The following is a 12684-nucleotide window of genomic DNA, read 5'->3' as shown; positions in this document are numbered from 1 at the left end:
CTCTACGTACGCCTGGCTCGCGTACGTACGAATTTGCATTCTTCTTTCTTGATCGCGTGGGTGGCTCCACTTCAACTTGATGTCGTGCGGCTCTTTCTTCTACGTAGGACTTCAACGGCTTTAGAAATCTCACAGATCGTGGACGTGCAGTGGTGACCACTTTCTTTCTTTCGTAGCTTTTATATTGTGTGTGCCCAAAAGTCAAAGTCTTGACTTTTGGGCCCCACGAAGATAATATCTTCGGCTTCTGCAGGCTTCCGAAGATAAAGAAGAAACTTTGCTCCTTTTTTTTTATTCTATTTTATTTCCTCTTTTGTGTAGCTATAAGAAGTCCAAGAAAAGAATGGCTTCTTCGTCCAATTTGAAATCTACTTGGAAATCTTTATTGACAAATTCGGTTTAACAAATCGTTATCCGAATTTAAACTCGAGACATTAATTTAACAAAGAGATTCGTGGGGTACTCTATGTTCTACTACTTCATAGTTGTCTTGAGCTATGACCACACCAACAACGCGTGAGTCTTTGCTTTTTTTTTCCCACTCGGTTGAATAATTTTCCCCCTTACTGTTCAGATTCCAAAGCTAATTCTTATACTTTCACCGTCATTGTTACAGTACTAGAGCTAGATATTCTAAAGGAGACCAGCATTATGCGGCTTACCCAGCCGGAACCGAGCTATTGGGTGATTCTGATAAGGTCTGTAGGTGTTGTGATCATGTGGCACTTTCTACCTTGTCCTACATTTTCCTTGTTTGTTTATGATTTAGGACTTATGTCTGATTAATGAATTTGGTCATAGTTGTACAAAGCTGCTCTTGGCAATTACTTCGAAGCGGAAGAGTGGGGTCCCCTTGAGTTCCGCATCATGTCCAAGCACTTCGAGCGCCAAGGAAAAGCGTCATATGCATATCATGCTGTAAGTGACCGACTTCCCAAATGTCGATATACTCAGTTTGGTTTTGCATTCCTCTTGTTTAAGGTTATTGCCGTCATGATGAATGTGCTGTCATCAATGGAGAGGACAATTCAAGAGTGCCTTGTTCTATTATGGAGCACGTTGAAATCACAATGGTTGACTGTTACAATTGAAAGTCAGAATTTTTTATTTATTTCCCCATTTGTATTGTTGTTTATGTATGGATCAGAAAAAACCAAGCATTTGGAGATGGAGGAAACAATAATTTTCCCTTTCTTTGCTAATTTAAAACAAATGGTTTTGGTTTCTCATCTTAGTCGTCCTCACCATGCGGGCCTTTGCTTTGTGGCCTCATGGCTTGACAGATGTTCAAGGAAAAAATGTTAGGGAAATCCCTTATAATGTTTTGAAGATGACAAAATAAATCAAAGACTACTAACGTGCTTAATGGTTGAGTAACAGACTATGTAAATGATAAAATGTGTAAATGATTTTATCAAAGTCTATACTTGGAAGAACCAGATGACAGACTCTATGCTGAAGCTGAATATGTTCAAACTGTGTCCAGACCTCAAGGCCAAATTTGTTCAAGCGAAGATATTCAGACTTACGTTCAGATTGTAAAGTCTATTATGAAGATTTCCGGACTTCGTGTCAAAGTCTAAAAACTGCTAGACTTTTGTGTCAAAGTTTATTTTACATCAGAAGTCTACCCTCTCTGACAAATTCTAGATTGAACGCAAGTGAAAAAGAAAGACACTCAGACTTTACTTCAAACGAAAGACTCTCAGACTTTACTTCAAACGAAAGACTCTCAGACTTTACATCCAGAATGAGACATAAGTCCAGAACATGACAAAGTCTAGAACAGACTCAACTCGAAGAGTCTAAACTCATTCTAGACTTTACAAAGTCTACTTCCCCCAAAGAGGTTTAGACTTCTGGAGAACAGCAACAAGATTCAAAACAAAGCATGTTCAGAACGAAACAACTTGATAAAACGTAACACAAGCCCCAAACATATAACGGCTAGTGATCTGGTTTGGATTCTACATCAAGATAGATTTAATTGACTCAATCTAAGAAGCTTTACTTATTGAAACCAAGATTTTGTTTGTATAGGCGATTAGAATCAATTTAGGATTCTACTTCTATCAATCAACGACTGTCAAATCTTCTAGATGCATATCTGTCCAATTGATAAATTGGAAGATGATCCTTTAGATACTATCCAACGGCTAGTTTGGAAGTAAATGAGTATTTAAGGAGATCAAGACCGATGAGCAAGTAAGAGACAAGCGTAGAATTTATAATTCCAAAGTCTGAGCGACCTTCAATCATACACCTGTCTCTCGTGAGCTTAAACATTTGTGATCGTGAGAGAAATACCAAAAGAGTAACTTAGTGAGATAATGTGATCTACTACTAAGTATTTGCACTCAAAGTTATAATCTCTTGTTGATTGTATAGTGGAATCCAGACAGAAGGCTGTTAACGTGGGAGAGTGGACGTAGGCTTGATTTAAGCCGAACCACTATAAATTCTATGTTCTTATTCTCTTCCATGAACTTCTTTATTTTGTTCATAATTCTATTTAACTGCTTAAAGTCTAAACTCACTCAAAGTCTGTTGTTCTTCAGACTTTGCTTGCAACTAAGGGGGTGCATGGAAACACTCCAAAAAAGTGTTTCCGGAACACTTCTATACAGAAAGTGTTCTCGAACAAAAAAGAACATAAACGCGTTTGGTTGCGTTTCGTTTTTTTGTTTTTTTGTTTCTGAACGAAATAGAAACAGAAAAAAGAAACATAAAAAGTTGTTTCTCCCGAAGAGAAACACTTCTCGGAAGGAACAAAAGAACAAAACCACTCTTCTCTCTCTTCTTCTTCTTTCTTCTTTTCTTCTTTTTTTCTTCTTTTTTTCTTTGGCCGGTCGCCGGCCTCGGCCATGGCCGGCGACCGGCCGGCGACCGGCCGTCGAGGCTCGGCCTCGCCCGCATCCGGCGAGGCCGAGCGTCGCCGGCCCCCGGCAAGGCTCGGCGTCGCGACGCGGGCGAGCCCGAGCTCGCCAGCCAAGGCGAGGCCGAGCCTCGCCCAACCACGACCAGCTCGGCCTCGCCGTGGCTGGGCGAGGCCGCCGCCCCGTCGGCCGGCCGCCGAGGCCGGTGACCGCCGAAAAAAGAAAAAAATAAAAAATAAAAAAATGTTTAAAAAATTAAAAGAAACAAAAAATAATAAAATTTACCAAACGTGTTTCTGTTCATTTTTTATTTCCGGACCAAACGTTACCAAACGTGTTCTTTTATTCAAAAATTGTTCCCCGGAACAGAAACACTTTTTTTTGTTTCTGTTCTCGAAAAACAAAAAGAACAGAAACAAATCCATGCGCACCCTAAGGTTTCTTTTAAACACCTATTCACCCCCCTCTAGGTGTTAATACTAGCACTTTCAATTGGTATTAGAGCTTGTGTTCTTATTTTATTGAAGTGTTTGACTTCTAAAGTTAAAGATTTATGGCTAGTATTTTGGCTCCAGGTTTGGTTGAAGGCCAGAGTAACACCAGACCTCCTTACTTTGATGGAAAAGAGTACAATGTGTGGAAAAACAAGATAAAGGCATTTCCGATATCGAAAGATCCCCTGGATTGGGATATGGTAGAAAAAGAGATCAATCCCAAAGCTACATCAACCTCAGAATGAGGAAAGGAAACTGTAGATGCTAGCGAATTAACACAAGCAGAAATAACCAAGAAATAAGCTCTTGATGCTAAAGCCATCTACTCTTTATACTATGCTTTATCTCCCACTGAGTATAACCGAATTTCTTCTTGTGAAATAGCTAAAGAAGTTTGGGATAGACTTCATATTACTTATGAAGGGACTAATCGTGTAAAAGAGACAAAATTGAACTTCCTACTTGGCCAATATGAATCCTTCAAGATGAAGCTAGGAGAGTTAATTAGAAATATGTTCAATTGTTTTACAGAAATTGTAAACGGTTTGACGTATCAAGGTCATCCAATTTCTTCCCCAATGAAGGTCAACAAACTTTTGTTAGGTCTCTCAAAAGATTAGAACTATGTTAAGACCTCAATCCAAGAGACTCAGAGGATTATGCCACTTTCAGTTGACGAACTAATTGGCACTCTTCAATCCTACGAAGTGGAACAAATCAACGACGAAGATCCCGAAGGTAAGAAGTCCATCGCTTTAATATCTAACGCTAATTCTAATTATATAGACTCAGAAAATGACGTGGACGACAAAAAACTTGCTTTTATGATCAAGAAATTCAAAAAGCTAAGTAGAAAAGGAAGGAAATTCAGTGGAAGAAGACAATACAAGAAGAATGGCTAGAAAAAAACCATGAGAGAAGATGATGAGTAAGGAAATATATTCTTGATGGCACATTCAGACTCATACTCAAATTCGGAATCAAAGTCTGATTTAGACACAGACTCAGAATCAAAATCGACTCGACGAGACTTGGAATTCAGTAAGGAAATCGAGGTAAGTCATTTAGAAATTCCTGCTAAAGTTTTTAAGTATATAAATGAGCTTTGCTCAAATCTCAAATCCTATCTTAAAAGGATCTCCGAATTTAAAAAGGAAAATTTTTTGCTTAGGCAACAGGATCTTTCTCAAAAAAAGTTTGAAATTTTGCAAAAGATTTTCTACAAACAAAAGAAAGTCGAGATTTACTTCTCAAAGAAAATAATTCTTTAAATAAAGAACTTTCAAATATTTCGACAAAATTTTCAAAGTGTTCAAATACATTATAGCATATTCTTTACATACAAGTAGCTTACTATAATAAGTCGAGACTTGATTTCAATAAGGAAAGTGATTCTCTAATAGATTTTCCTAAAATCAATGAGAGACTTAAACAAAGACCTCCTAGACTTGTGTACAAGAAGCATTTTGAAAGGATTTTTACAAAACCTATTGGTCGAAATGCCCTCAAGTGTTCAAATTGTTGAGATTCTAAACACTTTGAGAAATAATGTCTTAAAGTTAGGAGACCTGTTAAGAAAGATTGAGTAAAAGCAACATATACTACTAACTCTCAAGAACCCAAGAAAATATGGGTACCAAAGAAAATGCGAGTTGTTTTTGCAGGAAATAAAGAAAAAAAAAGAAAGAGAATTTGGTAAGGAATGTACATTTTTTTAGTACATAATTTAAAAATTCTCATTATATTTATATTCTCTTCGTGCCTTGATTGATTTGGATTTTATAGTGATCATATTCTTTGATTTGTTTTATTGAAGAAAGAATCGCGTAATTTATTTTTGTGATTTGTGAATTAAGATTTGATATAATAAGTGTGATTATTTTTTGATATTTTGCTTAGAGACAAATGAATTTATTTGGATTGATTTTATACTATCAGATTTTATCATATTTTGCAAAGTGAAAATCTATTTACGTAATCTTAATTTATTTTGCAAGATATTTTTTCTTAGATACTCAAGGATTTTATTCTCTTTAATTTTATCGTGCTTTGATTTAATGAGAATTTCTTTTTCAAGATATTATTGTATATAATGTTCTTTCCTTAAATATGAGTTAAAAAAGTATATTTGATTATCTATGGAGATTTTATATTTTGCTCTCACAAAATGGACGGATCCAAATTGATGGATACCAAAAAGGAAATGAGTTGATTGCAGGAAATTTTTTAAGAGAAGAATGATTGTGAATCTACCCAAATTTTAGTGCAATCAGAATAATATCTCCTGCGAAAATTGGTAATGATTTTTTAATCAATGGTATATTTCAAACATATACCTTGGGTAAGAGAATTATTTTTTTTGTCATCCCGCCTTACAAATTTCTACATGCATTTATCATGATTTTGGATGATTACTTATTATTTATATTGCAAATATCTCTTGTCATAAATATAATGCATTGCAATTTTTTTAACTTGATTCACGTGATAGAAATATCTACTTTCTTTTTGCGAAATATATTTTTGAGATTTATGCTAAAGGAAATCCCTCTTATCTTGAAAGATATTATTGCATATTCATGGATAATCTTGCTATATTTTCAGAAGATATTTTATATTTAGCAAGTTTGATCCGCAAATCAAAGAAAGATATTACGTGATATTTTTGCAAGGTTTGTTATCTGTTATACAATAATTTGCAGGTAGCAAAAGAATCTTCCATATGGATTTTGGAAAGCTTGATCCGAAAATTGTGGAGATTCTATACTATTTTCTAGAGGCTCAAAGATTCTCTTCCTTTTGCAAAGTTTCAGCAAATACTATCTTGATGACAGGGGGAGAACATGAATCCAAAAGAAATGGAAAGAATCGTGATCACCTCAAAAGGCAACAAATTGAGGGGGAGCATTGATCAATTACGGAAAAATATTTTTGAATCGTTCGTGATCTTGATTATTATGGAATGAAGAAAAAGTAAATGCGTCAGAATTTGTTAAGTTCTAAAAATCCAGTTAGTGCATCTTTTATTACCTTTTGTCATTAACAAATCTCTTATTTACATTATCATTTTATTATGACAAAAGTGGTAAGTAAATTTTATAACGCATCCGTGATTTTTATTGGATATTTGCTGATATATATAATCGAAGTAAGCTATATTACATATTTTTTATATTCGACTTACTTTGTAAAAACTAATTTTTTTTTTTTTGAAATTGCATTTCATGCAAGATATATTTATCGTTTTATATTCTCTACGTGATATCATTTCCATTATTATCGCTTTTTAATTATGACAAAAATAGGGAAAGAATATAAATATACATATGTATTGAAATTATTGAGTTGCAATTATCTTTACATATATAACTATATGCTCAATCTATTTGCTATCTTGAATTACATTATTCTGATCTATTAAAAGCGTGATTATATATCTGCATATTCAGATATTGTTTTGTCATTATCAAAAAGGGAGAGATTGCTAGGGAAATCCATTATGATATTTTGATGATGACAAAATAAATCAAAGACTACTAACATGTTTAATAGTTAAGTAACAGACAATGCAAATGATATAATGTGTAAATGATTTTATCAAAGTCTATGCTTGGAAGAACCAAAAGGCAGACCCTATGTTGAAGCTAAATATGTTCAGACTGTGTCCAGACCTTAAGACCAAATCTGTTCAAAAGCAAAAGATGTTCAGACTTACGTTCAGATTGTAAAGTCTATTATGAAAATCTCCAAACTTCTGTGTCAAAGTCTGAAGACTGCCAGACTTTTGTGTCAAAGTCTGTTTTACATCAGAAGTCTGCTCTCTTTGACAAATTCCAGACTGAATGCAAGTGAAGAAGGAAGACACTTAGACTACGGAAGACTTTTAGACTTTACTTCAAACAGAACACTCTCAGACTTTACATCCAGAATGACATAAGTCTAGAACGTGACAAGGTCCAGAACAGACTCAACTTGAAGAGTCTGAACCCGTTCTAGACTTTACAAAATCTACTTTCCCCGAAGAGGTTCAGAGTTCTGGAGAACAGTAACAAGATTCAAAACGAAGCATATTCGAACGAAACAACTTGACATAACGTAACACAAACCCCAAACAATAACGGCTAGTAACTGTCTGGATTCTACATCAAAATAGATTTGATTTACTCAATCTAATTGATTGACAATTGAATCTTGAAGAAAAAGCACTTTCTATATGAAGAAGCTCTACTTATGGAAACTAAGATTCTGTTTGTATGGGCGATCATAATCAATTCGAAATTCTACTTCTATTACTCAACGGCTACCAAATCTTCTAGATACAAATATGTCCAATGGGTAGATTGGAAGACGATCATCTAGATATTGTCCAACGGCTAGTTTGGAAGTGGAGGAGTATTTAAAGAGATCAACACCGATGAGCAAGTAAGAGACAAAGCGTAGAATTTATAATTCCAAAGTCTGAGCGACCTTCAATCATACACTTGTCTCTTGTGAGCTTAAACATTTGTGATCGTGAGAGAAGTACCAAAAGAGTGACTTAGTGAGATAGTATGATCTACTACTAAATATTTACACTCAAAGTTGTAAGCTCTTGTTGATTGCATAGTGGAATCTAGCCAGAAGACTATTAGCGTGAAAGAGTGGACGTAGGCTTGATTTAAGCCGAACCACTATAAATTTTGTGTTCTTATTCTCTTCCATGAACTCCTTTATTTTGTTCATAATTCTATTTAACTATTAAAGTTTGAACTCGCTCAAAGTCTATTGTTCTTCAGACTTTGCTCTCAACTTATTTTATTCCATATATATTTACCAAGGTTTCTTTTAAATACATATTCACCCCTTCTAGGTGTTAATACTAGCACTTTCAATAAACAGTTGCCCTCAGGGAGATGCTTTGACATTACTGTGATTGCCGAACTAAGTCAAATTAAAAGTCAAAAACTAAGAGGAAAAGAATAATTGCTCATTCATAAATCATTCATAGATTAGGCGTTCTGTGTCATCTCCTCTTATCCTGATGGTGTGGTGAAACTCTTAGCAACCTTCATGAAAGACTTGAAATTGAAATTGCATCTTGACATTACACATTTAAGCTGCTGGTGCATGGCAGGGTTGTGCAAATCTGGATCCTTAGTTGGTTCTGATTCTTTCGTCTGCAAAGATAGGACTCTAGTACGGATCAAGGATCTAAGATCCTGGAAAATTGTCTTACTGAAGCTTGTGATGCCAATAAACAATGTTATACATAATTTGTCACGACCAAATTTTCAGGTACACCACCTAAAATTAGGCTAATTGACTACTAAGTCTAAACTTAGCTCAGGCTCTCCCAAGCTCATATCAATTCGTGACTTAGGTTCAAATATCTAGCATGTAAAAGGGAGTCGCCACTAATCTGTTTATGGTAGGTCAATTAGATACCTAAGTAAAATAATGAGAGAATTATTTTACTTTTACGAACTAGAGATTTTGGGTACGGAGACTCAATTACGTTAGATTTCTCTAACGCCCTTTCGATACATTTCTCTTTTATTTTGCAAAATGTTTGACAAGCAACTTGAATTAATTTTAACCTATTTCCCTAACGTGTGAGGTTATCATACGAGTGCACAAACCACCAATTTAACATCCAAGAAAAGCAATAAATAAATTGCAGAACTTACCTTATAGTAACGAAAGTATCTGCAATGTTAGATCAAAATTCACATCAACAGCCCTAGATATAATTTCTAATTAACACGCAATTTCTTTTTGTTTTCATTTAATTAATGAGAATCATGCTTTATGCAATGCAATATAACTAAATGACCTAATTCTAATGACAGGCAATTTGTAATTAAATTGACCTAGCAATAATCACTAAATGACACACATTTCATGAATCTAATTCTATATGACATGCGCATGATATTTTTGTATTTTCTTAATAGATATGCAATCTATCCTAGGAATTGAAACTAATTTATCATAAGTCATTTTTTTTGCATTTTTTATGTGAAATTCGAAACTAGAAACATATGGAAATTATTTGGCTAAATTAAGATTTTATCTAACTTATATTAAGGATTTAGTCAGGCTAAACCCTGATTTAAACTAGGATATTATCTTAACCAATCAATCTTTAACCTAAGATGCAGTCTATCTAAATCAATCTAAATTTAAAATGAAATATGCAATTTATCCTAATGTGTAATGACGTACAAATGATGCCCTAATTCTACATGACACATGCATAATGATTTTTGTTTTTTTATTAATTTCGAAATAAAAATGTTAAATAATTAAACACGCAATTTAAGCTAGTGAAACAAAAATCTAACATCCTAAATTTATGTTTTTTTTAATTTTATTTCGACAATTCATGATAAATAAAATGCTTAATCTAAATATGCAAATAACCCTAAGTATGCAATATTCTAACTCAAACATATTTCAAGATAAATAAAGCAATCAAGACAAAACAAACTATTCAAAATTATCAAAAATATCATACATCGTTCAGATCAAGGGATAATATCTCGCTAATAAAATTGATAAATTGATCTTAAGCGTTAAAGATCAAAATATCAATTTTATTCCCGCTTGATTAATTATTTCATCTAAAGCCTTATAGATAAAATAAAAAACCCATGTACGGTTGCGAATCAGATGATATGTTTGAATTTTCAATTATGCATAGAGAGGTATTTCAAACAAAGAAACCAAGATATAAAAAACAAAATAAGATAAATAAAATAAATCTCTCCCTAATTGGGATTTTGGGCTCCTTGATGCGGGGATAATCACCGAAAACCTGCGAAGAAAAGAACACCGAGCTCCACGAACCAGATAGGTGAAGTGCGCCCGAAAACAAAGAAGGAACAATTTGCAGGCTTTTGCTGAGGAGCTTGCGGGCTTGTTCGTTGAATCTGCAGGATTGGCGTCGAGAAGGACTCCGGAGTTCTCTGGGATGTTGAGGTGTCACGGGGATTGAGCTCACGGGGAGGCAGCGTGACATCATGCTGTGTATTCTTCTCCCCACTGTCCATAGTCGCCATACATCCGAATTCTTCGCGGTCTCATTGCCAAAGAAAACCGTTCTTTTGCTTGCATGAAACAAAATCACAAAGCCCACAATGTTACAGTAAAATCTGGACAAAACTTAAAAGGAAGACAAAGTCACCACTCAGAATTATCCAAGCGAGATTATGATGACTCTTTTTGACCGTGGACTTCAAGCTCGCAAGCGGTGGCCGCGAAAATATGACGAGATATTCACATTGTTCGGGAGAGATGGAATCCGCAAGAGTCTTCGTTCACTCTGAACCAGGGTGATGGGGGTTCGGGCATCCGTAGGGTACGCTGGTTCGCGATACAGCAGAAGCAGCAGATCGTGGATCGTCAAGGGTGTGATGGCTGCTCGAGTGGTTGATGCAAGGAGAAATCACGGTCTCGTTGGGGGAGCAGCGAGTCAAACGGCAGTCGAGCACGAAGAAGGCAGCAGCTCCGTCAGTGTCTCAGTTGAGCGGGGCTTGTTAAGGCTTGGTCGCAACGGCGGGAAGTTGGCACCAGATCAACATCTTATCGTGGTAGCAGCGAGGTCACAACAAGAAGTCTGTCATCGCTGCTAGGGGCGACGTGGCAAAGACGGTGCGGCGACGGCAACTCAGACGGCTCGGGTGCAGCACCGCGGCAAGGGGTCTTGCGCAACGTGGAGTCTCCTTGGTTCGCCGGAGACAGGACTCTCTTTTTCTCTCTCGCTCTGCTGATCGACCACACTTCCTCTCTGCTCCCCTTCTTTTTGTATTGTTCTTGATTTTTCCCCCCAGAAGAACCAATGAATAGCCTCTCCTTCATGTACGAAGCCCCTCAGGAAGAGAATGTGATCCGCTTTCCTATTGTGGATGCATTTATTCGTTTTTATTTTTTTTTTCTTTGGGAACTTGTGCCTTTAAACATGCAAATATACTTAGTTTCCTTTTGGGCTCAAGTCACTTCCTCTCTTTTCCGCAAACACGAGAATCGGCGGCCGCAAGTGCTCTTATTGAAATATTCTGCCGATTTCCTTCTTCCTTCGTTTTTGATTGACAATATGTAACCTTGCATAAAAAGATCCTCTTTCAATTGCTCCATATTTCATCTTAAACTTTCCCATGCCAAGGAATATATCACTTAATGGATGTATGAAAGATTCGACGAATATATCAAATCATCATTCCTCATAAGTCAATTTTCGATCATCAAATAATAGCAAGCTTGGGCCAATTTCCTTTTGCCGCGAGCTTAATCCAACTCATCTAATTAAAATTTTGAACCATCAATTTGAACCCATCTGTCACCGACCCAATGTAAATCAAAATAAATGCACATAGAACTATATGCTATGCAATTAATTAATCTTTTTTTTAGGGGTTAAAAATTAATCCCTAACTTTTGACACCTAATGGGTTGCTTAAAATTTAGGTGTCAACATAATTACCTATATGTAAACCTTTAAAGAAGGAATGAAGACCAAACAGTGTGTTCTCATTGGAGAGGTCAAGGTTTTAATCCCTGTATTCGCAAATTCCAACTTAAGCTCACTCTTGCATTTGTAGTGTCAACTTCGCACTGCAAAGTTTGTTGCTTCTCATATTTGGTCTCTGTTTTTGCTGCGGCAATATGTCGCACACCTTCTCTCCCTTGGACAACTAAATGGATCTGGATAGAGGGAAAAAGCTGATACTGTGAGATTTATTTCTTGGACTGTGTAAAGATGGAAATTGCAGGATAGAGGGAACATCTTCCTGTTTGGATTTGTTAAAAATTGTGAACACCAAGAGCCCGTGGCTAATTTTTATAATTAATATGCTGTATCGTATGAGTTTTATCATATACTAGTTCCAAAAATTAAGTTTTAAATAAAGAGTATGATTTGATCGTGCTATTCAGGGATTTTATCATTGCTTCTTCTGATCAATTTATGTTGGCCTGTTTTGGATTGGTATTCATTCCGCATCCTGTTTTCTCTTATTTACTCTCATTGTGTGTCCAAAGGTAGAGGATAAATTTCAGTGGTGGTCATTAGTCATTTTTTAAGTAGTTTACTGAACTTTGATTTAATCACCAAATGAACCAAACTTTCAGTTTCTTAAAGTTGTTGCATTTTGTCCAGACTCCAACTTATTTCCAACAAAATGCTGACATGGTGCGCTCATGTGACTTGGCATTCTAAAATTTGGCCACATACCAGCCACGTCAGTAGTTCATCGAGTCCCTCTCGGTACCCTTCCTACCCTCCCAGACGCTGCATTCTTGCGCAGCAGGCTTGGGACTTCCCCAGCAGCTTTGAA

At 35.9% G+C, this 12684-nt stretch overlaps 1 non-coding gene across 1 annotated transcript; it reads left to right on the top strand.

The window, feature by feature from the left end:
• The first annotated feature begins 466 nt into the window (after positions 1–466).
• Positions 467–12060, top strand: LOC104446360. The gene is made up of 5 exons (XR_005551566.1): positions 467–516; positions 617–698; positions 802–922; positions 7298–7314; positions 12001–12060. It is a non-coding gene; the product is annotated as an uncharacterized LOC104446360 (transcript).
• The last annotated feature ends 624 nt before the right edge of the window (positions 12061–12684 follow it).

This window comes from Eucalyptus grandis, chromosome 5, assembly GCF_016545825.1.
Source record: "Eucalyptus grandis isolate ANBG69807.140 chromosome 5, ASM1654582v1, whole genome shotgun sequence".
NCBI classification, from domain to species: Eukaryota; Viridiplantae; Streptophyta; class Magnoliopsida; order Myrtales; family Myrtaceae; genus Eucalyptus; species Eucalyptus grandis.
The sequence above is the reverse complement of the archived record's forward strand: the minus strand, read 5'-3'. Positions and strand labels throughout refer to the sequence as shown.